This window comes from Tenrec ecaudatus, chromosome 3 (genome assembly GCF_050624435.1).
Source record: "Tenrec ecaudatus isolate mTenEca1 chromosome 3, mTenEca1.hap1, whole genome shotgun sequence".
Taxonomy (NCBI): Eukaryota; Metazoa; Chordata; class Mammalia; order Afrosoricida; family Tenrecidae; genus Tenrec; species Tenrec ecaudatus.
The window spans coordinates 57,877,164-57,902,914 of NC_134532.1; positions in this window are offsets into that span (position 1 = coordinate 57,877,164).

Here is a 25,751-nt window from a genome sequence, read left to right on the forward strand (position 1 = left end):
CCGCTAGTAAACCTAGATAGTATAAGGGCCCGCTAGTTAACCTAGATAGTCCAAGTGCCCGCTAGTTAACCTAGATCGTCTAAGTGCCCGCTAGTTAACCTTGATAATCCAAGTGCCCTCTAGTTAACCTACATAGTACAAGGGCCTTCTAGTTAACCTAAATAGTCCAAGTGCCCTCTAGGGGACGTACATAGTCCCAGTGCCTGCTAGGTAAACTAGATATCCAAATTCTCGCTAAGGAACCTACATAGTCCAAGTGCACGCTAGTTAACCCAGATATTCCAAGTGCCCGCTAGTTAACCTAGATAGTCCAAGTGCCGCTAGGTAACCTATATAGAGCAAGTGTCCCCTAGTTAACCTACATAGTACAAGTGCCCGCTAGGGAACCTACATAGTCCAAGTGCCTGCTAAGAACCTACATAGTCCAAGTGCCCGCTCTGGAACATACATAGTCCAAGTGCCCACTAGGGAATCTACATAGTCCAAGGGCCCGCTAGTTAACGTAGATAGTCCAAGTGCCGCTAGTTAATCTACATAGTTCAAGGGACTGCTAGTTAACCTACATAGTCCAAGTACCGGCTAGTTAACCTAGATCGTCCAAGTGTCCGCTAGTTAACCTACATAGTACAAGTGCCCGCTAGGGAACCTACATAGTCCAAGTGCCTGCTAGGGAACCTACATAGTCCAAGTGCCCGCTCTGGAACATACATAGTCCAAGTGCCCGCTAGGGAATCTACATAGTCCAAGGACCCTGTAGTTAACGTAGATACTCCAAGTGCCTCTAGTTAATCTACATAGTCTAAGGGCCCGCAAGTTAACCTACATAGTCCAAGTATCCGCTAGTTAACCTAGATCGTCCAAGTGCCCGCTAGTTAACTTACATAGTCCAAGGGCCCGCTAGTTAACCTACATAGTCCAAGGGCCCGCTAGTTAACCTACATCATCCAAGGGCCCACCAGTTAACCTACGTAGTCCAAGGGCCCCCTAGTTAACCTACATACTCCAAGTGCCCGCTAGGTAACCTAGACAGTTCAAGTGAGCACTAGGTTACCTACATAGTCCAAGTGCCCTTTCGTTTACCTACATAATCCAAGTGCCCGCTAGGTAACCAATATAGTCCAAATGCCCGCTAGGGACCCTAATAGTCCAAATGCCCACTAGTTAACATAGATAGTCCAAGTGCTCACTACTTAACATAGATAGTCCAAGTGCCCACTAGTTAACCTAGATAGACCAAGTGCCCGCTAGGGAACCTATCTAGTCCAAGTGCCCGATAGGGAACCTACATAGTCCAAGTGCCCGCTAGATAACATAGATAGTCCAAGGACCCGCTAGGAAACGTAAATAGGCCAAGTGCCCGCTAGGGAACGTACATAGTCCAAGTGCCCGCTAGGTAACCTGGATAGTCCAAATGCCCGCTAGGGAACCCACATAGTCCAAGTGCCCGTTACGTAACCTAGATAGTCCAAATGCTCGCTAGGGAACCCACATAGTCCAAGTGCCCGCTAGGGAACTTACATAGTCCAAGGGCCCGCTAGGGAACCTACATAGTCCAAGTGCCCGTTAGTTAACCTAGATAGTCCAAGTTCCCGCTAGGTAACCTAAATATTCCAAGTGCCCGTTACCTAACCTAGATAATCCAATTGCCCGCTATGCAACATACATAGTCCAAGTGCCCATTCGTTAACCTAGAAATCCAAGTGCCCGCTAGTTAACATAGATAGTCCAAGTGCCCGCTAGGGAACGTACATAGTCCAAGTGCCCGTTACGTAACCTAGATAGTGCAAGTGCCCGGTAGTTAACCTACATAGCCCAAGTGCCTGCTAGGTTACCTAGATAGTCCAAGGGCGCGCTAGTTAACCTACATAGTCCAAGTGCCCGTTAGTTAACTTACATAGTTCAAGTGTCCGTAAGGAACATATATAGTCCATGTGCCCGCTAGGGAACATACAGAGTCTAAGTGCCCACTAGGGAACCTACGTAGTCCAAGTGCCCGCTAGGGAATCTACATAGTCCAAGGGCCCGCTAGTTAACGTAGATAGTCCAAGTGCCGCTAGTTAATCTACATAGTTCAAGGGACCGCTAGTTAACCTACATAGTCCAAGTACCGGCTAGTTAACCTAGATCGTCCAAGTGTCCGCTAGTTAACCTACATAGTACAAGTGCCCGCTAGGGAACCTACATAGTCCAAGTGCCTGCTAGGGAACCTACATAGTCCAAGTGCCCGCTCTGGAACATACATAGTCCAAGTGCCCGCCAGGGAATCTACATAGTCCAAGGGCCCGCTAGTTAACGAAGATACTCCAAGTGCCTCTAGTTAATCTACATAGTTTAAGGGCCCGCAAGTTAACCTACGTAGTCCAAGTATCCGCTAGTCAACCTAGATCGTCCAAGTGACCGCTAGTTAACTTACATAGTCCAAGGGCCCGCTAGTTAACCTACATAGTCCAAGGGCCCACTAGTTAACCTACATCGTCCAAGGGCCCGCTAGTTAACCTACGTAGTCCAAGTGCCCCCTAGTTAACCTACATACTCCAAGTGCCCGCTAGGTAACCTAGACAATTCAAGTGAGCACTAGGTTACCGACATAGTCCAAGTGCCCGTTCGTTTACCTACATAATCCAAGTGCCCGCTAGGTAACCAATATAGTCCAAATGCCCGCTAGGGACCCTAATAGTCCAAATGTCCGCTAGTTAACCTAGATAGTCCAAGTGCTCGCTACTTAACATAGATAGTCCAAGTGCCCACTAGTTAACCTAGATAGACCAAGTGCCCGCTAGGGAACCTATCTAGTCCAAGTGCCCGATAGGGAACCTACATAGTCCAAGTGCCCGCTAGATAACATAGATAGTCCAAGTACCCGCTAGGAAACGTACATAGTCCAAGTGCCCGCTAGGGAACGTACATAGTCCAAGTGCCCGCTAGGTAACCTAGATAGTCCAAGTGCCCGCTAGTAAACCTAGATAGTATAAGGGCCCGCTAGTTAACCTAGATAGTCCAAGTGCCCGCTAGTTAACCTAGATCGTCTAAGTGCCCGCTAGTTAACCTTGATAATCCAAGTGCCCTCTAGTTAACCTACATAGTACAAGGGCCTTCTAGTTAACCTAAATAGTCCAAGTGCCCTCTAGGGGACGTACATAGTCCCAGTGCCTGCTAGGTAAACTAGATATCCAAATTCTCGCTAAGGAACCTACATAGTCCAAGTGCACGCTAGTTAACCCAGATATTCCAAGTGCCCGCTAGTTAACCTAGATAGTCCAAGTGCCGCTAGGTAACCTATATAGAGCAAGTGTCCCCTAGTTAACCTACATAGTACAAGTGCCCGCTAGGGAACCTACATAGTCCAAGTGCCTGCTAAGAACCTACATAGTCCAAGTGCCCGCTCTGGAACATACATAGTCCTAGTGCCCACTAGGGAATCTACATAGTCCAAGGGCCCGCTAGTTAACGTAGATAGTCCAAGTGCCGCTAGTTAATCTACATAGTTCAAGGGACTGCTAGTTAACCTACATAGTCCAAGTACCGGCTAGTTAACCTAGATCGTCCAAGTGTCCGCTAGTTAACCTACATAGTACAAGTGCCCGCTAGGGAACCTACATAGTCCATGTGCCTGCTAGGGAACCTACATAGTCCAAGTGCCCGCTCTGGAACATACATAGTCCAAGTGCCCGCTAGGGAATCTACATAGTCCAAGGACCCTGTAGTTAACGTAGATACTCCAAGTGCCTCTAGTTAATCTACATAGTCTAAGGGCCCGCAAGTTAACCTACATAGTCCAAGTATCCGCTAGTTAACCTAGATCGTCCAAGTGCCCGCTAGTTAACTTACATAGTCCAAGGGCCCGCTAGTTAACCTACATAGTCCAAGGGCCCGCTAGTTAACCTACATCATCCAAGGGCCCACCAGTTAACCTACGTAGTCCAAGGGCCCCCTAGTTAACCTACATACTCCAAGTGCCCGCTAGGTAACCTAGACAGTTCAAGTGAGCACTAGGTTACCTACATAGTCCAAGTGCCCGTTCGTTTACCTACATAATCCAAGTGCCCGCTAGGTAACCAATATAGTCCAAATGCCCGCTAGGGACACTAATAGTCCAAATGCCCACTAGTTAACATAGATAGTCCAAGTGCTCACTACTTAACATAGATAGTCCAAGTGCCCACTAGTTAACCTAGATAGACCAAGTGCCCGATAGGGAACCTATCTAGTCCAAGTGCCCGATAGGGAACCTACATAGTCCAAGTGCCCGCTAGATAACATAGATAGTCCAAGGACCCGCTAGGAAACGTAAATAGGCCAAGTGCCCGCTAGGGAACGTACATAGTCCAAGTGCCCGCTAGGTAACCTGGATAGTCCAAATGCCCGCTAGGGAACCCACATAGTCCAAGTGCCCGTTACGTAACCTAGATAGTCCAAATGCTCGCTAGGGAACCCACATAGTCCAAGTGCCCGCTAGGGAACTTACATAGTCCAAGGGCCCGCTAGGGAACCTACATAGTCCAAGTGCCCGTTAGTTAACCTAGATAGTCCAAGTTCCCGCTAGGTAACCTAAATATTCCAAGTGCCCGTTACCTAACCTAGATAATCCAATTGCCCGCTATGCAACATACATAGTCCAAGTGCCCATTCGTTAACCTAGAAATCCAAGTGCCCGCTAGTTAACATAGATAGTCCAAGTGCCCGCTAGGGAACGTACATAGTCCAAGTGCCCGTTACGTAACCTAGATAGTGCAAGTGCCCGGTAGTTAACCTACATAGCCCAAGTGCCTGCTAGGTTACCTAGATAGTCCAAGGGCGCGCTAGTTAACCTACATAGTCCAAGTGCCCGTTAGTTAACTTACATAGTTCAAGTGTCCGTAAGGAACATATATAGTCCATGTGCCCGCTAGGGAACATACAGAGTCTAAGTGCCCACTAGGGAACCTACGTAGTCCAAGTGCCCGCTAGGGAATCTACATAGTCCAAGGGCCCGCTAGTTAATGTAGATAGTCCAAGTGCCGCTAGTTAATCTACATAGTTCAAGGGACCGCTAGTTAACCTACATAGTCCAAGTACCGGCTAGTTAACCTAGATCGTCCAAGTGTCCGCTAGTTAACCTACATAGTACAAGTGCCCGCTAGGGAACCTACATAGTCCATGTGCCTGCTAGGGAACCTACATAGTCCAAGTGCCCGCTCTGGAACATACATAGTCCAAGTGCCCGCTAGGGAATCTACATAGTCCAAGGACCCTGTAGTTAACGTAGATACTCCAAGTGCCTCTAGTTAATCTACATAGTCTAAGGGCCCGCAAGTTAACCTACATAGTCCAAGTATCCGCTAGTTAACCTAGATCGTCCAAGTGCCCGCTAGTTAACTTACATAGTCCAAGGGCCCGCTAGTTAACCTACATAGTCCAAGGGCCCGCTAGTTAACCTACATCATCCAAGGGCCCACCAGTTAACCTACGTAGTCCAAGGGCCCCCTAGTTAACCTACATACTCCAAGTGCCCGCTAGGTAACCTAGACAGTTCAAGTGAGCACTAGGTTACCTACATAGTCCAAGTGCCCGTTCGTTTACCTACATAATCCAAGTGCCCGCTAGGTAACCAATATAGTCCAAATGCCCGCTAGGGACACTAATAGTCCAAATGCCCACTAGTTAACATAGATAGTCCAAGTGCTCACTACTTAACATAGATAGTCCAAGTGCCCACTAGTTAACCTAGATAGACCAAGTGCCCGATAGGGAACCTATCTAGTCCAAGTGCCCGATAGGGAACCTACATAGTCCAAGTGCCCGCTAGATAACATAGATAGTCCAAGGACCCGCTAGGAAACGTAAATAGGCCAAGTGCCCGCTAGGGAACGTACATAGTCCAAGTGCCCGCTAGGTAACCTGGATAGTCCAAATGCCCGCTAGGGAACCCACATAGTCCAAGTGCCCGTTACGTAACCTAGATAGTCCAAATGCTCGCTAGGGAACCCACATAGTCCAAGTGCCCGCTAGGGAACTTACATAGTCCAAGGGCCCGCTAGGGAACCTACATAGTCCAAGTGCCCGTTAGTTAACCTAGATAGTCCAAGTTCCCGCTAGGTAACCTAAATATTCCAAGTGCCCGTTACCTAACCTAGATAATCCAATTGCCCGCTATGCAACATACATAGTCCAAGTGCCCATTCGTTAACCTAGAAATCCAAGTGCCCGCTAGTTAACATAGATAGTCCAAGTGCCCGCTAGGGAACGTACATAGTCCAAGTGCCCGTTACGTAACCTAGATAGTGCAAGTGCCCGGTAGTTAACCTACATAGCCCAAGTGCCTGCTAGGTTACCTAGATAGTCCAAGGGCGCGCTAGTTAACCTACATAGTCCAAGTGCCCGTTAGTTAACTTACATAGTTCAAGTGTCCGTAAGGAACATATATAGTCCATGTGCCCGCTAGGGAACATACAGAGTCTAAGTGCCCACTAGGGAACCTACGTAGTCCAAGTGCCCGCTAGGGAATCTACATAGTCCAAGGGCCCGCTAGTTAATGTAGATAGTCCAAGTGCCGCTAGTTAATCTACATAGTTCAAGGGACCGCTAGTTAACCTACATAGTCCAAGTACCGGCTAGTTAACCTAGATCGTCCAAGTGTCCGCTAGTTAACCTACATAGTACAAGTGCCCGCTAGGGAACCTACATAGTCCAAGTGCCTGCTAGGGAACCTACATAGTCCAAGTGCCCGCTCTGGAACATACATAGTCCAAGTGCCCGCTAGGGAATCTACATAGTCCAAGGACCCTGTAGTTAACGTAGATACTCCAAGTGCCTCTAGTTAATCTACATAGTCTAAGGGCCCGCAAGTTAACCTACATAGTCCAAGTATCCGCTAGTTAACCTAGATCGTCCAAGTGCCCGCTAGTTAACTTACATAGTCCAAGGGCCCGCTAGTTAACCTACATAGTCCAAGGGCCCGCTAGTTAACCTACATCATCCAAGGGCCCACCAGTTAACCTACGTAGTCCAAGGGCCCCCTAGTTAACCTACATACTCCAAGTGCCCGCTAGGTAACCTAGACAGTTCAAGTGAGCACTAGGTTACCTACATAGTCCAAGTGCCCGTTCGTTTACCTACATAATCCAAGTGCCCGCTAGGTAACCAATATAGTCCAAATGCCCGCTAGGGACCCTAATAGTCCAAATGCCCACTAGTTAACATAGATAGTCCAAGTGCTCACTACTTAACATAGATAGTCCAAGTGCCCACTAGTTAACCTAGATAGACCAAGTGCCCGCTAGGGAACCTATCTAGTCCAAGTGCCCGATAGGGAACCTACATAGTCCAAGTGCCCGCTAGATAACATAGATAGTCCAAGGACCCGCTAGGAAACGTAAATAGGCCAAGTGCCCGCTAGGGAACGTACATAGTCCAAGTGCCCGCTAGGTAACCTGGATAGTCCAAATGCCCGCTAGGGAACCCACATAGTCCAAGTGCCCGTTACGTAACCTAGATAGTCCAAATGCTCGCTAGGGAACCCACATAGTCCAAGTGCCCGCTAGGGAACTTACATAGTCCAAGGGCCCGCTAGGGAACCTACATAGTCCAAGTGCCCGTTAGTTAACCTAGATAGTCCAAGTTCCCGCTAGGTAACCTAAATATTCCAAGTGCCCGTTACCTAACCTAGATAATCCAATTGCCCGCTATGCAACATACATAGTCCAAGTGCCCATTCGTTAACCTAGAAATCCAAGTGCCCGCTAGTTAACATAGATAGTCCAAGTGCCCGCTAGGGAACGTACATAGTCCAAGTGCCCGTTACGTAACCTAGATAGTGCAAGTGCCCGGTAGTTAACCTACATAGCCCAAGTGCCTGCTAGGTTACCTAGATAGTCCAAGGGCGCGCTAGTTAACCTACATAGTCCAAGTGCCCGTTAGTTAACTTACATAGTTCAAGTGTCCGTAAGGAACATATATAGTCCATGTGCCCGCTAGGGAACATACAGAGTCTAAGTGCCCACTAGGGAACCTACGTAGTCCAAGTGCCCGCTAGGGAATCTACATAGTCCAAGGGCCCGCTAGTTAACGTAGATAGTCCAAGTGCCGCTAGTTAATCTACATAGTTCAAGGGACCGCTAGTTAACCTACATAGTCCAAGTACCGGCTAGTTAACCTAGATCGTCCAAGTGTCCGCTAGTTAACCTACATAGTACAAGTGCCCGCTAGGGAACCTACATAGTCCAAGTGCCTGCTAGGGAACCTACATAGTCCAAGTGCCCGCTCTGGAACATACATAGTCCAAGTGCCCGCCAGGGAATCTACATAGTCCAAGGGCCCGCTAGTTAACGAAGATACTCCAAGTGCCTCTAGTTAATCTACATAGTTTAAGGGCCCGCAAGTTAACCTACGTAGTCCAAGTATCCGCTAGTCAACCTAGATCGTCCAAGTGACCGCTAGTTAACTTACATAGTCCAAGGGCCCGCTAGTTAACCTACATAGTCCAAGGGCCCACTAGTTAACCTACATCGTCCAAGGGCCCGCTAGTTAACCTACGTAGTCCAAGTGCCCCCTAGTTAACCTACATACTCCAAGTGCCCGCTAGGTAACCTAGACAGTTCAAGTGAGCACTAGGTTACCGACATAGTCCAAGTGCCCGTTCGTTTACCTACATAATCCAAGTGCCCGCTAGGTAACCAATATAGTCCAAATGCCCGCTAGGGACCCTAATAGTCCAAATGTCCGCTAGTTAACCTAGATAGTCCAAGTGCTCGCTACTTAACATAGATAGTCCAAGTGCCCACTAGTTAACCTAGATAGACCAAGTGCCCGCTAGGGAACCTATCTAGTCCAAGTGCCCGATAGGGAACCTACATAGTCCAAGTGCCCGCTAGATAACATAGATAGTCCAAGTACCCGCTAGGAAACGTACATAGTCCAAGTGCCCGCTAGGGAACGTACATAGTCCAAGTGCCCGCTAGGTAACCTAGATAGTCCAAGTGCCCGCTAGTAAACCTAGATAGTATAAGGGCCCGCTAGTTAACCTAGATAGTCCAAGTGCCCGCTAGTTAACCTAGATCGTCTAAGTGCCCGCTAGTTAACCTTGATAATCCAAGTGCCCTCTAGTTAACCTACATAGTACAAGGGCCTTCTAGTTAACCTAAATAGTCCAAGTGCCCTCTAGGGGACGTACATAGTCCCAGTGCCTGCTAGGTAAACTAGATATCCAAATTCTCGCTAAGGAACCTACATAGTCCAAGTGCACGCTAGTTAACCCAGATATTCCAAGTGCCCGCTAGTTAACCTAGATAGTCCAAGTGCCGCTAGGTAACCTATATAGAGCAAGTGTCCCCTAGTTAACCTACATAGTACAAGTGCCCGCTAGGGAACCTACATAGTCCAAGTGCCTGCTAAGAACCTACATAGTCCAAGTGCCCGCTCTGGAACATACATAGTCCAAGTGCCCACTAGGGAATCTACATAGTCCAAGGGCCCGCTAGTTAACGTAGATAGTCCAAGTGCCGCTAGTTAATCTACATAGTTCAAGGGACTGCTAGTTAACCTACATAGTCCAAGTACCGGCTAGTTAACCTAGATCGTCCAAGTGTCCGCTAGTTAACCTACATAGTACAAGTGCCCGCTAGGGAACCTACATAGTCCAAGTGCCTGCTAGGGAACCTACATAGTCCAAGTGCCCGCTCTGGAACATACATAGTCCAAGTGCCCGCTAGGGAATCTACATAGTCCAAGGACCCTGTAGTTAACGTAGATACTCCAAGTGCCTCTAGTTAATCTACATAGTCTAAGGGCCCGCAAGTTAACCTACATAGTCCAAGTATCCGCTAGTTAACCTAGATCGTCCAAGTGCCCGCTAGTTAACTTACATAGTCCAAGGGCCCGCTAGTTAACCTACATAGTCCAAGGGCCCGCTAGTTAACCTACATCATCCAAGGGCCCACCAGTTAACCTACGTAGTCCAAGGGCCCCCTAGTTAACCTACATACTCCAAGTGCCCGCTAGGTAACCTAGACAGTTCAAGTGAGCACTAGGTTACCTACATAGTCCAAGTGCCCGTTCGTTTACCTACATAATCCAAGTGCCCGCTAGGTAACCAATATAGTCCAAATGCCCGCTAGGGACACTAATAGTCCAAATGCCCACTAGTTAACATAGATAGTCCAAGTGCTCACTACTTAACATAGATAGTCCAAGTGCCCACTAGTTAACCTAGATAGACCAAGTGCCCGATAGGGAACCTATCTAGTCCAAGTGCCCGATAGGGAACCTACATAGTCCAAGTGCCCGCTAGATAACATAGATAGTCCAAGGACCCGCTAGGAAACGTAAATAGGCCAAGTGCCCGCTAGGGAACGTACATAGTCCAAGTGCCCGCTAGGTAACCTGGATAGTCCAAATGCCCGCTAGGGAACCCACATAGTCCAAGTGCCCGTTACGTAACCTAGATAGTCCAAATGCTCGCTAGGGAACCCACATAGTCCAAGTGCCCGCTAGGGAACTTACATAGTCCAAGGGCCCGCTAGGGAACCTACATAGTCCAAGTGCCCGTTAGTTAACCTAGATAGTCCAAGTTCCCGCTAGGTAACCTAAATATTCCAAGTGCCCGTTACCTAACCTAGATAATCCAATTGCCCGCTATGCAACATACATAGTCCAAGTGCCCATTCGTTAACCTAGAAATCCAAGTGCCCGCTAGTTAACATAGATAGTCCAAGTGCCCGCTAGGGAACGTACATAGTCCAAGTGCCCGTTACGTAACCTAGATAGTGCAAGTGCCCGGTAGTTAACCTACATAGCCCAAGTGCCTGCTAGGTTACCTAGATAGTCCAAGGGCGCGCTAGTTAACCTACATAGTCCAAGTGCCCGTTAGTTAACTTACATAGTTCAAGTGTCCGTAAGGAACATATATAGTCCATGTGCCCGCTAGGGAACATACAGAGTCTAAGTGCCCACTAGGGAACCTACGTAGTCCAAGTGCCCGCTAGGGAATCTACATAGTCCAAGGGCCCGCTAGTTAACGTAGATAGTCCAAGTGCCGCTAGTTAATCTACATAGTTCAAGGGACCGCTAGTTAACCTACATAGTCCAAGTACCGGCTAGTTAACCTAGATCGTCCAAGTGTCCGCTAGTTAACCTACATAGTACAAGTGCCCGCTAGGGAACCTACATAGTCCAAGTGCCTGCTAGGGAACCTACATAGTCCAAGTGCCCGCTCTGGAACATACATAGTCCAAGTGCCCGCTAGGGAATCTACATAGTCCAAGGGCCCGGTAGTTAACGTAGATACTCCAAGTGCCTCTAGTTAACCTACATAGTCCAAGGGCCCGCTAGTTAACCTACATCGTCAAAGGGCCCACCAGTTAACCTACGTAGTCCAAGTGCCCCCTAGTTAACCTACATACTCCAAGTGCCCGCTAGGTAACCTAGACAGTTCAAGTGAGCACTAGGTTACCTACATAGTCCAAGTGCCCGTTCGTTTACCTACATAATCCAAGTGCCCGCTAGGTAACCAATATATTCCAAATGCCCGCTAGGGACCCTAATAGTCCAAATGCCCACTAGTTAACCTAGATAGTCCAAGTGCTCGCTACTTAACATAGATAGTCCAAGTGCCCACTAGTTAACCTAGATAGACCAAGTGCCCGCTAGGGAACCTATCTAGTCCAAGTGCCCGATAGGGAACCTACATAGTCCAAGTGCCCGCTAGATAACATAGTCCAAGTACCCGCTAGGAAACGTAAATAGGCCAAGTGCCCGCTAGGGAATGTACATAGTCCAAGTGCCCGCTAGGTAACCTGGATAGTCCAAATGCCCGCTAGGGAACCCACATAGTCCAAGTGCCCGTTACGTAACCTAGATAGTCCAAATGCCCGCTAGGGAACCCACATAGTCCAACTGCCCGCTAGGGAACTTACATAGTCCAAGGGCCCGCTAGGGAACCTACATAGTCCAAGTGCCCGTTAGTTAACCTAGATAGTCCAAGTTCCCACTAGGTAACCTAAATATTCCAAGTGCCCGTTACCTAACCTAGATAATCCAATTGCCCGCTATGCAACATACATAGTCCAAGTGCCCATTCGTTAACCTAGAAATCCAAGTGCAAGCTAGGTAACCGGGACTGTCCAAGTGCCCGCTAGGTTACCTACATAGTCCAAATGCCCGCTAATTAACCTACATAGTCCAAGTGCCCGCTAGGTAACCTAGATAGTGCAAGTGCCCGCTAGGTAACCTACATAGTCCAAGTGCCATTTCGTTAACCTAGATAGTCCAAGTGCCCGTTCGTTAACCTAGATAGTCCAAGTGCCCGCTAGGTAACCTAGACAGTCCAAGTGCCTGCTAGGTAACCTACATAGTCCAAATGCCCGTTCGTTAACCTACATAGTCCAAGGGCCCACTATTTAACTTAGATCGTCCAAGTGCCTCGGTTAACCTACATAGTCCAAGTGCCCGCAAGGTGACCTATAAAATCCAAGTTCCATCTATGTAACCTAGATAGTCCAAAGGCCCGCTAGTTAACCTACATAGTCCAAGTGCCCGCTAGGTAAACTAGATATCCAAATTCCCGCTAAGGAACCTACATAGTCCAAGTGCACGCTAGTTAACCCAGATAGTCCAAGTGCCCGCTAGTTAACCTAGATAGTCCAAGTGCCGCTAGGTAACCAATATATTCCAAATGCCCGCTAGGGACCCTAATAGTCCAAATGCCCACTAGTTAACCTAGATAGTCCAAGTGCTCGCTACTTAACATAGATAGTCCAAGTGCCCACTAGTTAACCTAGATAGACCAAGTGCCCGCTAGGGAACTTATCTAGTCCAAGTGCCCGATAGGGAACCTACATAGTCCAAGTGCCCGCTAGATAACATAGTCCAAGTACCCGCTAGGAAACGTAAATAGGCCAAGTGCCCGCTAGGGAATGTACATAGTCCAAGTGCCCGCTAGGTAACCTGGATGTCCAAATGCCCGCTAGGGAACCCACATAGTCCAAGTGCCCGTTACGTAACCTAGATAGTCCAAATGCCCGCTAGGGAACCCACATAGTCCAACTGCCCGCTAGGGAACTTACATAGTCCAAGGGCCCGCTAGGGAACCTACATAGTCCAAGTGCCCGTTAGTTAACCTAGATAGTCCAAGTTCCCGCTAGGTAACCTAAATATTCCAAGTGCCCGTTACCTAACCTAGATAATCCAATTGCCCGCTATGCAACATACATAGTCCAAGTGCCCATTCGTTAACCTAGAAATCCAAGTGCAAGCTAGGTAACCGGGACTGTCCAAGTGCCCGCTAGGTTACCTACATAGTCCAAATGCCCGCTAATTAACCTACATAGTCCAAGTGCCCGCTAGGTAACCTAGATAGTGCAAGTGCCCGCTAGGTAACCTACATAGTCCAAGTGCCATTTCGTTAACCTAGATAGTCCAAGTGCCCGTTCGTTAACCTAGATAGTCCAAGTGCCCGCTAGGTAACCTAGACAGTCCAAGTGCCTGCTAGGTAACCTACATAGTCCAAATGCCCGTTCGTTAACCTACTTAGTCCAAGGGCCCACTATTTAACTTAGATCGTCCAAGTGCCTCGGTTAACCTACATAGTCCAAGTGCCCGCAAGGTGACCTATAAAATCCAAGTTCCATCTATGTAACCTAGATAGTCCAAAGGCCCGCTAGTTAACCTACATAGTCCAAGTGCCCGCTAGGTAAACTAGATATCCAAATTCCCGCTAAGGAACCTACATAGTCCAAGTGCACGCTAGTTAACCCAGATAGTCCAAGTGCCCGCTAGTTAACCTAGATAGTCCAAGTGCCGCTAGGTAACCTATATAGTGCAAGTGTCCCCTAGTTAACCTACATAGTCCAAGTGCCCGCTAGTTAACATAGATAGTCCAAGTGCCCGCTAGGGAACGTACATAGTCCAAGTGCCCGTTAGGTAACCTAGATAGTGCAAGTGCCCGGTAGTTAACCTACATAGCCCAAGTGCCCGCTAGGTTACCTAGATAGTCCAAGGGTGCGCTAGTTAACCTACATAGTCCAAGTGCCCGTTAGTTAACTTACATAGTTCAAGTGTCCGTAAGGAACATATATAGTCCAAGTGCCCGCTAGGGAACATACAGAGTCTAAGTGCCCACTAGGGAACCTACGTAGTCCAAGTGCCCGCTAGGGAATCTACATAGTCCAAGGGCCCGCTAGTTAACGTAGATAGTCCAAGTGCCGCTAGTTAATCTACATAGTTCAAGGGACCGCTAGTTAACCTACATAGTCCAAGTACCGGCTAGTTAACCTAGATCGTCAAAGTGTCCGCTAGTTAACCTACATAGTACAAGTGCCCACTAGGGAACCTACATAGTCCAAGTGCCTGCTAGGGAACCTACATAGTCCAAGTGCCCGCTCTGGAACATACATAGTCCAAGTGCCCGCCAGGGAATCTACATAGTCCAAGGGCCCGCTAGTTAACGAAGATACTCCAAGTGCCTCTAGTTAATCTACATAGTTTAAGGGCCCGCAAGTTAACCTACATAGTCCAAGTATCCGCTAGTCAACCTAGATCGTCCAAGTGACCGCTAGTTAACTTACATAGTCCAAGGGCCCGCTAGTTAACCTACATAGTCCAAGGGCCCGCTAGTTAACCTACATCGTCCAAGGGCCCGCTAGTTAACCTACGTAGTCCAAGTGCCCCCTAGTTAACCTACATACTCCAAGTGCCCGCTAGGTAACCAAGACAGTTCAAGTGAGCACTAGGTTACCTACATAGTCCAAGTGCCCGTTCGTTTACCTACATAATCCAAGTGCCCGCTACGTAACCAATATAGTCCAAATGCCCGCTAGGGACCCTAATAGTCCAAATGTCCACTAGTTAACCTAGAAAGTCCAAGTGCTCACTACTTAACATAGATAGTCCAAGTGCCCACTAGTTATCCTAGATAGACCAAGTGCCCGCTAGGGAACCTATCTAGTCCAAGTGCCCGATAGGGAACCTACATAGTCCAAGTGCCGGCTAGATAACATAGATAGTCCAAGTACCCGCTAGGAAACGTACATAGTCCAAGTGCCCGCTAGGGAACGTACATAGTCCAAGTGCCCGCTAGGTAACCTAGATAGTCCAAGTGCCCGCTAGTAAACCTAGATAGTATAAGGGCCCGCTAGTTAACCTCGATAGTCCAAGTGCCCGCTAGTTAACCTAGATCGTCTAAGTGCCCGCTAGTTAACCTTGATAATCCAAGTGCCCGCTAGTTAACCTTGATAATCCAAGTGCCCGCTAGTTAACCTACATAGTACAAGGGCCTTCTAGTTAACCTAGATAGTCCAAGTGCCCGCTAGGGGACGTACATAGTCCAAGTGCCCGCTAGGTAACCTAGATAGTCCAAGTGCCCGCCAAGGTATGTACATAGTTCAAGTGCCCGCTTGGTAACCTAGATTGTCCAAGTGTCCGCTAGTTAAACTACATAGTACAAGTGCCCGCTAGGTATCTTAGATAGTCCAAGGTCCTGCTAGTTAACCTACATAGTCCAATGCCCAATAGGGAACCTACATAGTCCAAGTGCCCGCTGAGGAACCTACATAGTCCAAGTGCCCGATAGGGAACCTATATATTCCAAGTGCCCGTTAGGGAACTTATATAATCCAAGTGCCCGCTAGGGAACCTACATACTCAAAATGCCCACTAGGGAACCTGCATTGTACAAGTACCCGCTAATTAACTTAGATAGTCCACGTGCCCTCTAGTTAACCTAGATAGTCCAAGTGCCCGATATTTAACCTACATAGTCCAAGAGCCTGATAGGGAACCTACATAGTCCAAGTGCCCGCAGAGGAACCTACATAGTCCAAGTGCCCGTTAGGGAACCTAGATAGTCCAAGTGCCCGTAGGGAACCTAGATAGTCCAAGTGCCCGCTAGGGAACCTACATAGTAAAAGTGCCCGCTAGGGAACCTGCTTTGTGCAAGTGCCCGCTAGTTAACATAGATAGTCCAAGTGCCCGCTAGTTAACCTAGATAGTCCAAGTGCCCGATAGTTAACCTACATAGTCCAAGGGCCCGCTAGTTAACCTAGATATTCCAAGTGCCCGCTAGTTAACCTAGATCGTCCAAGTGTATGCTAGTTAACCTACATAGTCCAAGTTCCCGTTAGGTAACCTAGATAGTACAATTGCCCGCAAGGTAACCTATATAGTCCAAGTGCCTGCTAGGTAACCTAGATATTCCAAGTTCCTGTTAGCTAACCTAGATAATACAAGTGCCCGCTAGGTAACCTACATAGTCCTAGTGCCATTTCGTTAACGTAGATAATCCAAGTGCCCCTTCGTTAACCTAGATAGTCCAAGTGCCCGCTAGGTAACCTAGACAGTCCAAGTGCCTGCTAGGTAACCTACATAGTCCAAATGCCCGTTCGTTAACCTACATAGTCCAAGGGCCCACTATTTAACTTAGATCGTCCAAGTGCCTCGGTTAACCTACATAGTCCAAGTGCCCGCAAGGTGACCTATAAAATCCAAGTTCCATCTATGTAACCTAGATAGTCCAAGGGCCCGCTAGTTAACCTACATAGTCCAAGTGCCCGCTAGGTAAACTAGATATCCAAATTCCCGCTAAGGAACCTACATAGTCCAAGTGCACGCTAGTTAACCCAGATAGTCCAAGTGCCCGCTAGTTAACCTAGATAGTCCAAGTGCCGCTAGGTAACCTATATAGTGCAAGTGTCCCCTAGTTAACCTACATAGTCCAAGTGCCCGCTAGTTAACATAGATAGTCCAAGTGCCCGCTAGGGAACGTACATAGTCCAAGTTCCCGTTAGGTAACCTAGATAGTGCAAGTGCCCGGTAGTTAACCTACATAGCCCAAGTGCCCGCTAGGGAACCTACATAGTCCAAGGGCGCGCTAGTTAACCTACATAGTCCAAGTGCCCGTTAGTTAACTTACATAGTTCAAGTGTCCGTAAGGAACATATATAGTCCAAGTGCCCGCTAGGGAACATACAGAGTCTAAGTGCCCGCTAGGGAACCTACGTAGTCCAAGTGCCCGCTAGGGAATCTACATAGTCCAAGGGCCCGCTAGTTAACGTAGATAGTCCAAGTGCCGCTAGTTAATCTACATAGTTCAAGGGACCGCTAGTTAACCTACATAGTCGAAGTACCGGCTAGTTAACCTAGATCGTCCAAGTGTCCGCTAGTTAACCTACATAGTACAAGTGCCCGCTAGGGAACCTACATAGTCCAAGTGCCTGCTAGGGAACCTACATAGTCCAAGTGCCCGCTCTGGAACATACATAGTCCAAGTGCCCGCCAGGGAATCTACATAGTCCAAGGGCCCGCTAGTTAACGAAGATACTCCAAGTGCCTCTAGTTAATCTACATAGTTTAAGGGCCCGCAAGTTAACCTACATAGTCCAAGTATCCGCTAGTCAACCTAGATCGTCCAAGTGACCGCTAGTTAACTTACATAGTCCAAGGGCCCGCTAGGTAACCTACATAGTCCAAGGGCCCACTAGTTAACCTACATCGTCCAAGGGCCCGCTAGTTAACCTACGTAGTCCAAGTTCCCCCTAGTTAACCTACATACTCCAAGTGCCCGCTAGGTAACCTAGACAGTTCAAGTGAGCACTAGGTTTCCGACATAGTCCAAGTGCCCGTTCGTTTACCTACATAATCCAAGTGCCCGCTAGGTAACCAATATAGTCCAAATGCCCGCTAGGGACCCTAATAGTCCAAATGTCCGCTAGTTAACCTAGATAGTCCAAGTGCTCGCTACTTAACATAGATAGTCCAAGTGCCCACTAGTTAACCTAGATAGACCAAGTGCCCGCTAGGGAACCTATCTAGTCCAAGTGCCCGATAGGGAACCTACATAGTCCAAGTGCCCGCTAGATAACATAGATAGTCCAAGTACCCGCTAGGAAACGTACATAGTCCAAGTGCCCGCTAGGGAACGTACATAGTCCAAGTGCCCGCTAGGTAACCTAGATAGTCCAAGTGCCCGCTAGTAAACCTAGATAGTATAAGGGCCCGCTAGTTAACCTAGATAGTCCAAGTGCCCGCTAGTTAACCTAGATCGTCTAAGTGCCCGCTAGTTAACCTTGATAATCCAAGTGCCCGCTAGTTAACCTACATAGTACAAGGGCCTTCTAGTTAACCTAAATAGTCCAAGTGCCCTCTAGGGGACGTACATAGTCCCAGTGCCCGCTAGGTAAACTAGATATCCAAATTCTCGCTAAGGAACCTACATAGTCCAAGTGCACGCTAGTTAACCCAGATATTCCAAGTGCCCGCTAGTTAACCTAGATAGTCCAAGTGCCGCTAGGTAACCTATATAGAGCAAGTGTCCCCTAGTTAACCTACATAGTACAAGTGCCCGCTAGGGAACCTACATAGTCCAAGTGCCTGCTAGGGAACCTACATAGTCCAAGTGCCCGCTCTGGAACATACATAGTCCAAGTGCCCGCTAGGGAATCTACATAGTCCAAGGGCCCGCTAGTTAACGTAGATAGTCCAAGTGCCGCTAGTTAATCTACATAGTTCAAGGGACCGCTAGTTAACCTACATAGTCCAAGTACCGGCTAGTTAACCTAGATCGTCCAAGTGTCCGCTAGTTAACCTACATAGTACAAGTGCCCGCTAGGGAACCTACATAGTCCAAGTGCCTGCTAGGGAACCTACATAGTCCAAGTGCCCGCTCTGGAACATACATAGTCCAAGTGCCCGCTAGGGAATCTACATAGTCCAAGGGCCCGGTAGTTAACGTAGATACTCCAAGTGCCTCTAGTTAATCTACATAGTCTAAGGGCCCGCAAGTTAACGAAGATACTCCAAGTGCCTCTAGTTAATCTACATAGTTTAAGGGCCCGCAAGTTAACCTACATAGTCCAAGTATCCGCTAGTCAACCTAGATCGTCCAAGTGACCGCTAGTTAACTTACATAGTCCAAGGGCCCGCTAGTTAACCTACATAGTCCAAGGGCCCGCTAGTTAACCTACATCGTCCAAGGGCCCGCTAGTTAACCTACGTAGTCCAAGTGCCCCCTAGTTAACCTACATACTCCAAGTGCCCGCTAGGTAACCAAGACAGTTCAAGTGAGCACTAGGTTACCTACATAGTCCAAGTGCCCGTTCGTTTACCTACATAATCCAAGTGCCCGCTACGTAACCAATATAGTCCAAATGCCCGCTAGGGACCCTAATAGTCCAAATGTCCACTAGTTAACCTAGAAAGTCCAAGTGCTCACTACTTAACATAGATAGTCCAAGTGCCCACTAGTTATCCTAGATAGACCAAGTGCCCGCTAGGGAACCTATCTAGTCCAAGTGCCCGATAGGGAACCTACATAGTCCAAGTGCCCGCTAGATAACATAGATAGTCCAAGTACCCGCTAGGAAACGTACATAGTCCAAGTGCCCGCTAGGGAACGTACATAGTCCAAGTGCCCGCTAGGTAACCTAGATAGTCCAAGTGCCCGCTAGTAAACCTAGATAGTATAAGGGCCCGCTAGTTAACCTCGATAGTCCAAGTGCCCGCTAGTTAACCTAGATCGTCTAAGTGCCCGCTAGTTAACCTTGATAATCCAAGTGCCCGCTAGTTAACCTTGATAATCCAAGTGCCCGCTAGTTAACCTACATAGTACAAGGGCCTTCTAGTTAACCTAGATAGTCCAAGTGCCCGTTAGGGGACGTACATAGTCCAAGTGCCCGCTAGGTAACCTAGATAGTCCAAGTGCCCGCCAAGGTATGTACATAGTTCAAGTGCCCGCTTGGTAACCTAGATTGTCCAAGTGTCCGCTAGTTAAACTACATAGTACAAGTGCCCGCTAGGTATCTTAGATAGTTCAAGGTCCTGCTAGTTAACCTACATAGTCCAATGCCCAATAGGGAACCTACATAGTCCAAGTGCCCGCTGAGGAACCTACATAGTCCAAGTGCCCGATAGGGAACCTATATATTCCAAGTGCCCGTTAGGGAACTTATATAATCCAAGTGCCCGCTAGGGAACCTACATACTCAAAATGCCCACTAGGGAACCTGCATTGTACAAGTACCCGCTAATTAACTTAGATAGTCCACGTGCCCTCTAGTTAACCTAGATAGTCCAAGTGCCCGATATTTAACCTACATAGTCCAAGAGCCTGATAGGGAACCTACATAGTCCAAGTGCCCGCAGAGGAACCTACATAGTCCAAGTGCCCGTTAGGGAACCTAGATAGTCCAAGTGCCCGTAGGGAACCTAGATAGTCCAAGTGCCCGCTAGGGAACCTACATAGTAAAAGTGCCCGCTAGGGAACCTGCTTTGTGCAAGTGCCCGCTAGTTAACATAGATAGTCCAAGTGCCCGCTAGTTAACCTAGATAGTCCAAGTGCCCGATAGTTAACCTACATAGTCCAAGGGCCCGCTAGTTAACCTAGATATTCCAAGTGCCCGCTAGTTAACCTAGATCGTCCAAGTGTATGCTAGTTAACCTACATAGTCCAAGTTCCCGTTAGGTAACCTAGATAGTACAATTGCCCGCAAGGTAACCTATATAGTCCAAGTGCCTGCTAGGTAACCTAGATATTCCAAGTTCCTGTTAGCTAACCTAGATAATACAAGTGCCCGCTAGGTAACCTACATAGTCCTAGTGCCATTTCGTTAACGTAGATAATCCAAGTGCCCCTTCGTTAACCTAGATAGTCCAAGTGCCCGCTAGGTAACCTAGACAGTCCAAGTGCCTGCTAGGTAACCTACATAGTCCAAATGCCCGTTCGTTAACCTACATAGTCCAAGGGCCCACTATTTAACTTAGATCGTCCAAGTGCCTCGGTTAACCTACATAGTCCAAGTGCCCGCAAGGTGACCTATAAAATCCAAGTTCCATCTATGTAACCTAGATAGTCCAAGGGCCCGCTAGTTAACCTACATAGTCCAAGTGCCCGCTAGGTAAACTAGATATCCAAATTCCCGCTAAGGAACCTACATAGTCCAAGTGCACGCTAGTTAACCCAGATAGTCCAAGTGCCCGCTAGTTAACCTAGATAGTCCAAGTGCCGCTAGGTAACCTATATAGTGCAAGTGTCCCCTAGTTAACCTACATAGTCCAAGTGCTCGCTAGTTAACATAGATAGTCCAAGTGCCCGCTAGGGAACGTACATAGTCCAAGTGCCCGTTAGGTAACCTAGATAGTGCAAGTGCCCGGTAGTTAACCTACATAGCCCAAGTGCCCGCTAGGTTACCTAGATAGTCCAAGGGCGCGCTAGTTAACCTACATAGTCCAAGTGCCCGTTAGTTAACTTACATAGTTCAAGTGTCCGTAAGGAACATATATAGTCCAAGTGCCCGCTAGGGAACATACAGAGTCTAAGTGCCCGCTAGGGAACCTACGTAGTCCAAGTGCCCGCTAGGGAATCTACATAGTCCAAGGGCCCGCTAGTTAACGTAGATAGTCCAAGTGCCGCTAGTTAATCTACATAGTTCAAGGGACCGCTAGTTAACCTACATAGTCGAAGTACCGGCTAGTTAACCTAGATCGTCCAAGTGTCCGCTAGTTAACCTACATAGTACAAGTGCCCGCTAGGGAACCTACATAGTCCAAGTGCCTGCTAGGGAACCTACATAGTCCAAGTGCCCGCTCTGGAACATACATAGTCCAAGTGCCCGCCAGGGAATCTACATAGTCCAAGGGCCCGCTAGTTAACGAAGATACTCCAAGTGCCTCTAGTTAATCTACATAGTTTAAGGGCCCGCAAGTTAACCTACATAGTCCAAGTATCCGCTAGTCAACCTAGATCGTCCAAGTGACCGCTAGTTAACTTACATAGTCCAAGGGCCCGCTAGGTAACCTACATAGTCCAAGGGCCCACTAGTTAACCTACATCGTCCAAGGGCCCGCTAGTTAACCTACGTAGTCCAAGTTCCCCCTAGTTAACCTACATACTCCAAGTGCCCGCTAGGTAACCTAGACAGTTCAAGTGAGCACTAGGTTACCGACATAGTCCAAGTGCCCGTTCGTTTACCTACATAATCCAAGTGCCCGCTAGGTAACCAATATAGTCCAAATGCCCGCTAGGGACCCTAATAGTCCAAATGTCCGCTAGTTAACCTAGATAGTCCAAGTGCTCGCTACTTAACATAGATAGTCCAAGTGCCCACTAGTTAACCTAGATAGACCAAGTGCCCGCTAGGGAACCTATCTAGTCCAAGTGCCCGATAGGGAACCTACATAGTCCAAGTGCCCGCTAGATAACATAGATAGTCCAAGTACCCGCTAGGAAACGTACATAGTCCAAGTGCCCGCTAGGGAACGTACATAGTCCAAGTGCCCGCTAGGTAACCTAGATAGTCCAAGTGCCCGCTAGTAAACCTAGATAGTATAAGGGCCCGCTAGTTAACCTAGATAGTCCAAGTGCCCGCTAGTTAACCTAGATCGTCTAAGTGCCCGCTATTTAACCTTGATAATCCAAGTGCCCGCTAGTTAACCTACATAGTACAAGGGCCTTCTAGTTAACCTAAATAGTCCAAGTGCCCTCTAGGGGACGTACATAGTCCCAGTGCCCGCTAGGTAAACTAGATATCCAAATTCTCGCTAAGGAACCTACATAGTCCAAGTGCACGCTAGTTAACCCAGATATTCCAAGTGCCCGCTAGTTAACCTAGATAGTCCAAGTGCCGCTAGGTAACCTATATAGAGCAAGTGTCCCCTAGTTAACCTACATAGTACAAGTGCCCGCTAGGGAACCTACATAGTCCAAGTGCCTGCTAGGGAACCTACATAGTCCAAGTGCCCGCTCTGGAACATACATAGTCCAAGTGCCCGCTAGGGAATCTACATAGTCCAAGGGCCCGCTAGTTAACGTAGATAGTCCAAGTGCCGCTAGTTAATCTACATAGTTCAAGGGACCGCTAGTTAACCTACATAGTCCAAGTACCGGCTAGTTAACCTAGATCGTCCAAGTGTCCGCTAGTTAACCTACATAGTACAAGTGCCCGCTAGGGAACCTACATAGTCCAAGTGCCTGCTAGGGAACCTACATAGTCCAAGTGCCCGCTCTGGAACATACATAGTCCAAGTGCCCGCTAGGGAATCTACATAGTCCAAGGGCCCGGTAGTTAACGTAGATACTCCAAGTGCCTCTAGTTAATCTACATAGTCTAAGGGCCCGCAAGTTAACCTACATAGTCCAAGTATCCGCTAGTTAACCTAGATCGTCCAAGTGCCCGCTAGTTAACTTACATAGTCCAAGGGCCCGCTAGGTAACCTACATAGTCCAAGGGCCCGCTAGTTAACCTACATCGTCCAAGGGCCCACCAGTTAACCTACGTAGTCCAAGTGCCCCCTAGTTAACCTACATACTCCAAGTGCCCGCTAGGTAACCTAGACAGTTCAAGTGAGCACTAGGTTACCGACATAGTCCAAGTGCCCGTTCGTTTACCTACATAATCCAAGTGCCCGCTAGGTAACCAATATAGTCCAAATGCCCGCTAGGGACCCTAATAGTCCAAATGTCCGCTAGTTAACCTAGATAGTCCAAGTGCTCGCTACTTAACATAGATAGTCCAAGTGCCCACTAGTTAACCTAGATAGACCAAGTGCCCGCTAGGGAACCTATCTAGTGCAAGTGCCCGATAGGGAACCTACATAGTCCAAGTGCCCGCTAGATAACATAGATAGTCCAAGGACCCGCTAGGAAACGTAAATAGGCCAAGTGCCCGCTAGGGAACGTACATAGTCCAAGTGCCCGCTAGGTAACCTGGATAGTCCAAATGCCCGCTAGGGAACCCACATAGTCCAAGTGCCCGTTACGTAACCTAGATAGTCCAAATGCTCGCTAGGGAACCCACATAGTCCAAGTGCCCGCTAGGGAACTTACATAGTCCAAGGGCCCGCTAGGGAACCTACATAGTCCAAGTGCCCGTTAGTTAACCTAGATAGTCCAAGTTCCCGCTAGGTAACCTAAATATTCCAAGTGCCCGTTACCTAACCTAGATAATCCAATTGCCCGCTATGCAACATACATAGTCCAAGTGCCCATTCGTTAACCTAGAAATCCAAGTGCCCGCTAGGTAACCGGGACTGTCCAAGTGCCCGCTAGGTTACCTACATAGTCCAAATGCCCGCTAATTAACCTACATAGTCCAAGTGCCCGCTAGGTAACCTAGATAGTGCAAGTGCCCGCTAGGTAACCTACATAGTCCAAGTGCCATTTCGTTAACCTAGATAGTCCAAGTGCCCGTTCGTTAACCTAGATAGTCCAAGTGCCCGCTAGGTAACCTAGACAGTCCAAGTGCCTGCTAGGTAACCTACATAGTCCAAATGCCCGTTCGTTAACCTACATAGTCCAAGGGCCCACTATTTAACTTAGATCGTCCAAGTGCCTCGGTTAACCTACATAGTCCAAGTGCCCGCAAGGTGACCTATAAAATCCAAGTTCCATCTATGTAACCTAGATAGTCCAAGGGCCCGCTAGTTAACCTACATAGTCCAAGTGCCCGCTAGGTAAACTAGATATCCAAATTCCCGCTAAGGAACCTACATAGTCCAAGTGCACGCTAGTTAACCCAGATAGTCCAAGTGCCCGCTAGTTAACCTAGATAGTCCAAGTGCCGCTAGGTAACCTATATAGTGCAAGTGTCCCCTAGTTAACCTACATAGTCCAAGTGCCCGCTAGTTAACATAGATAGTCCAAGTGCCCGCTAGGGAACGTACATAGTCCAAGTGCCCGTTAGGTAACCTAGATAGTGCAAGTGCCCGGTAGTTAACCTACATAGCCCAAGTGCCCGCTAGGTTACCTAGATAGTCCAAGGGCGCGCTAGTTAACCAACATAGTCCAAGTGCCCGTTAGTTAACTTACATAGTTCAAGTGTCCATAAGGAACATATATAGTCCAAGTGCCCGCTAGGGAACATACAGAGTTTAAGTGCCCGCTAGGGAACCTACGTAGTCCAAGTGCCCGCTAGGGTATCTACATAGTCCAAGGGCCCGCTAGTTAACGTAGATAGTCCAAGTGCCGCTAGTTAATCTACATAGTTCAAGGGACCGCTAGTTAACCTACATAGTCCAAGTACCGGCTAGTTAACCTAGATCGTCCAAGTGTCCGCTAGTTAACCTACATAGTACAAGTGCCCGCTAGGGAACCAACATAGTCCAAGTGCCTGCTAGGGAACCTACATAGTCCAAGTGCCCGCTCTGGAACATACATAGTCCAAGTGCCCGCCAGGGAATCTACATAGTCCAAGGGCCCGCTAGTTAACGTAGATACTCCAACTGCCTCTAGTTAATCTACATAGTTTAAGGGCCTGCAAGTTAACCTACATAGTCCAAGTATCCCCTAGTTAACCTAGATCGTCCAAGTGCCCGCTAGTTAACTTACATAGTCCAAGGGCCTGCTAGTTAACCTACATAGTCCAAGGGCCCGCTAGTTAACCTACATCGTCCAAGGGCCCGCTAGTTAACCTACGTAGTCCAAGTGCCCCCTAGTTAACCTACATACTCCAAGTGCCCGCTAGGTAACCTAGACAGTTCAAGTGAGCACTAGGTTACCTACATAGTCCAAGTGCCCGTTCGTTTACCTACATAATCCAAGTGCGCGCTAGGTAACCAATATAGTCCAAATGCCCGCTAGGGACTCTAATAGTCCAAATGTCCGCTAGTTAACCTAGATAGTCCAAGTGCTCGCTACTTAAAATAGATAGTCCAAGTGCCCACTAGTTAACCTAGATAGACCAAGTGCCCGCTAGGGAACCTATCTAGTCCAAGTGCCCGCTAGGGAACCTACATAGTCCAAGTGCCCGCTAGATAACATAGATAGTCCAAGTACCCGCTAGGAAACGTACATA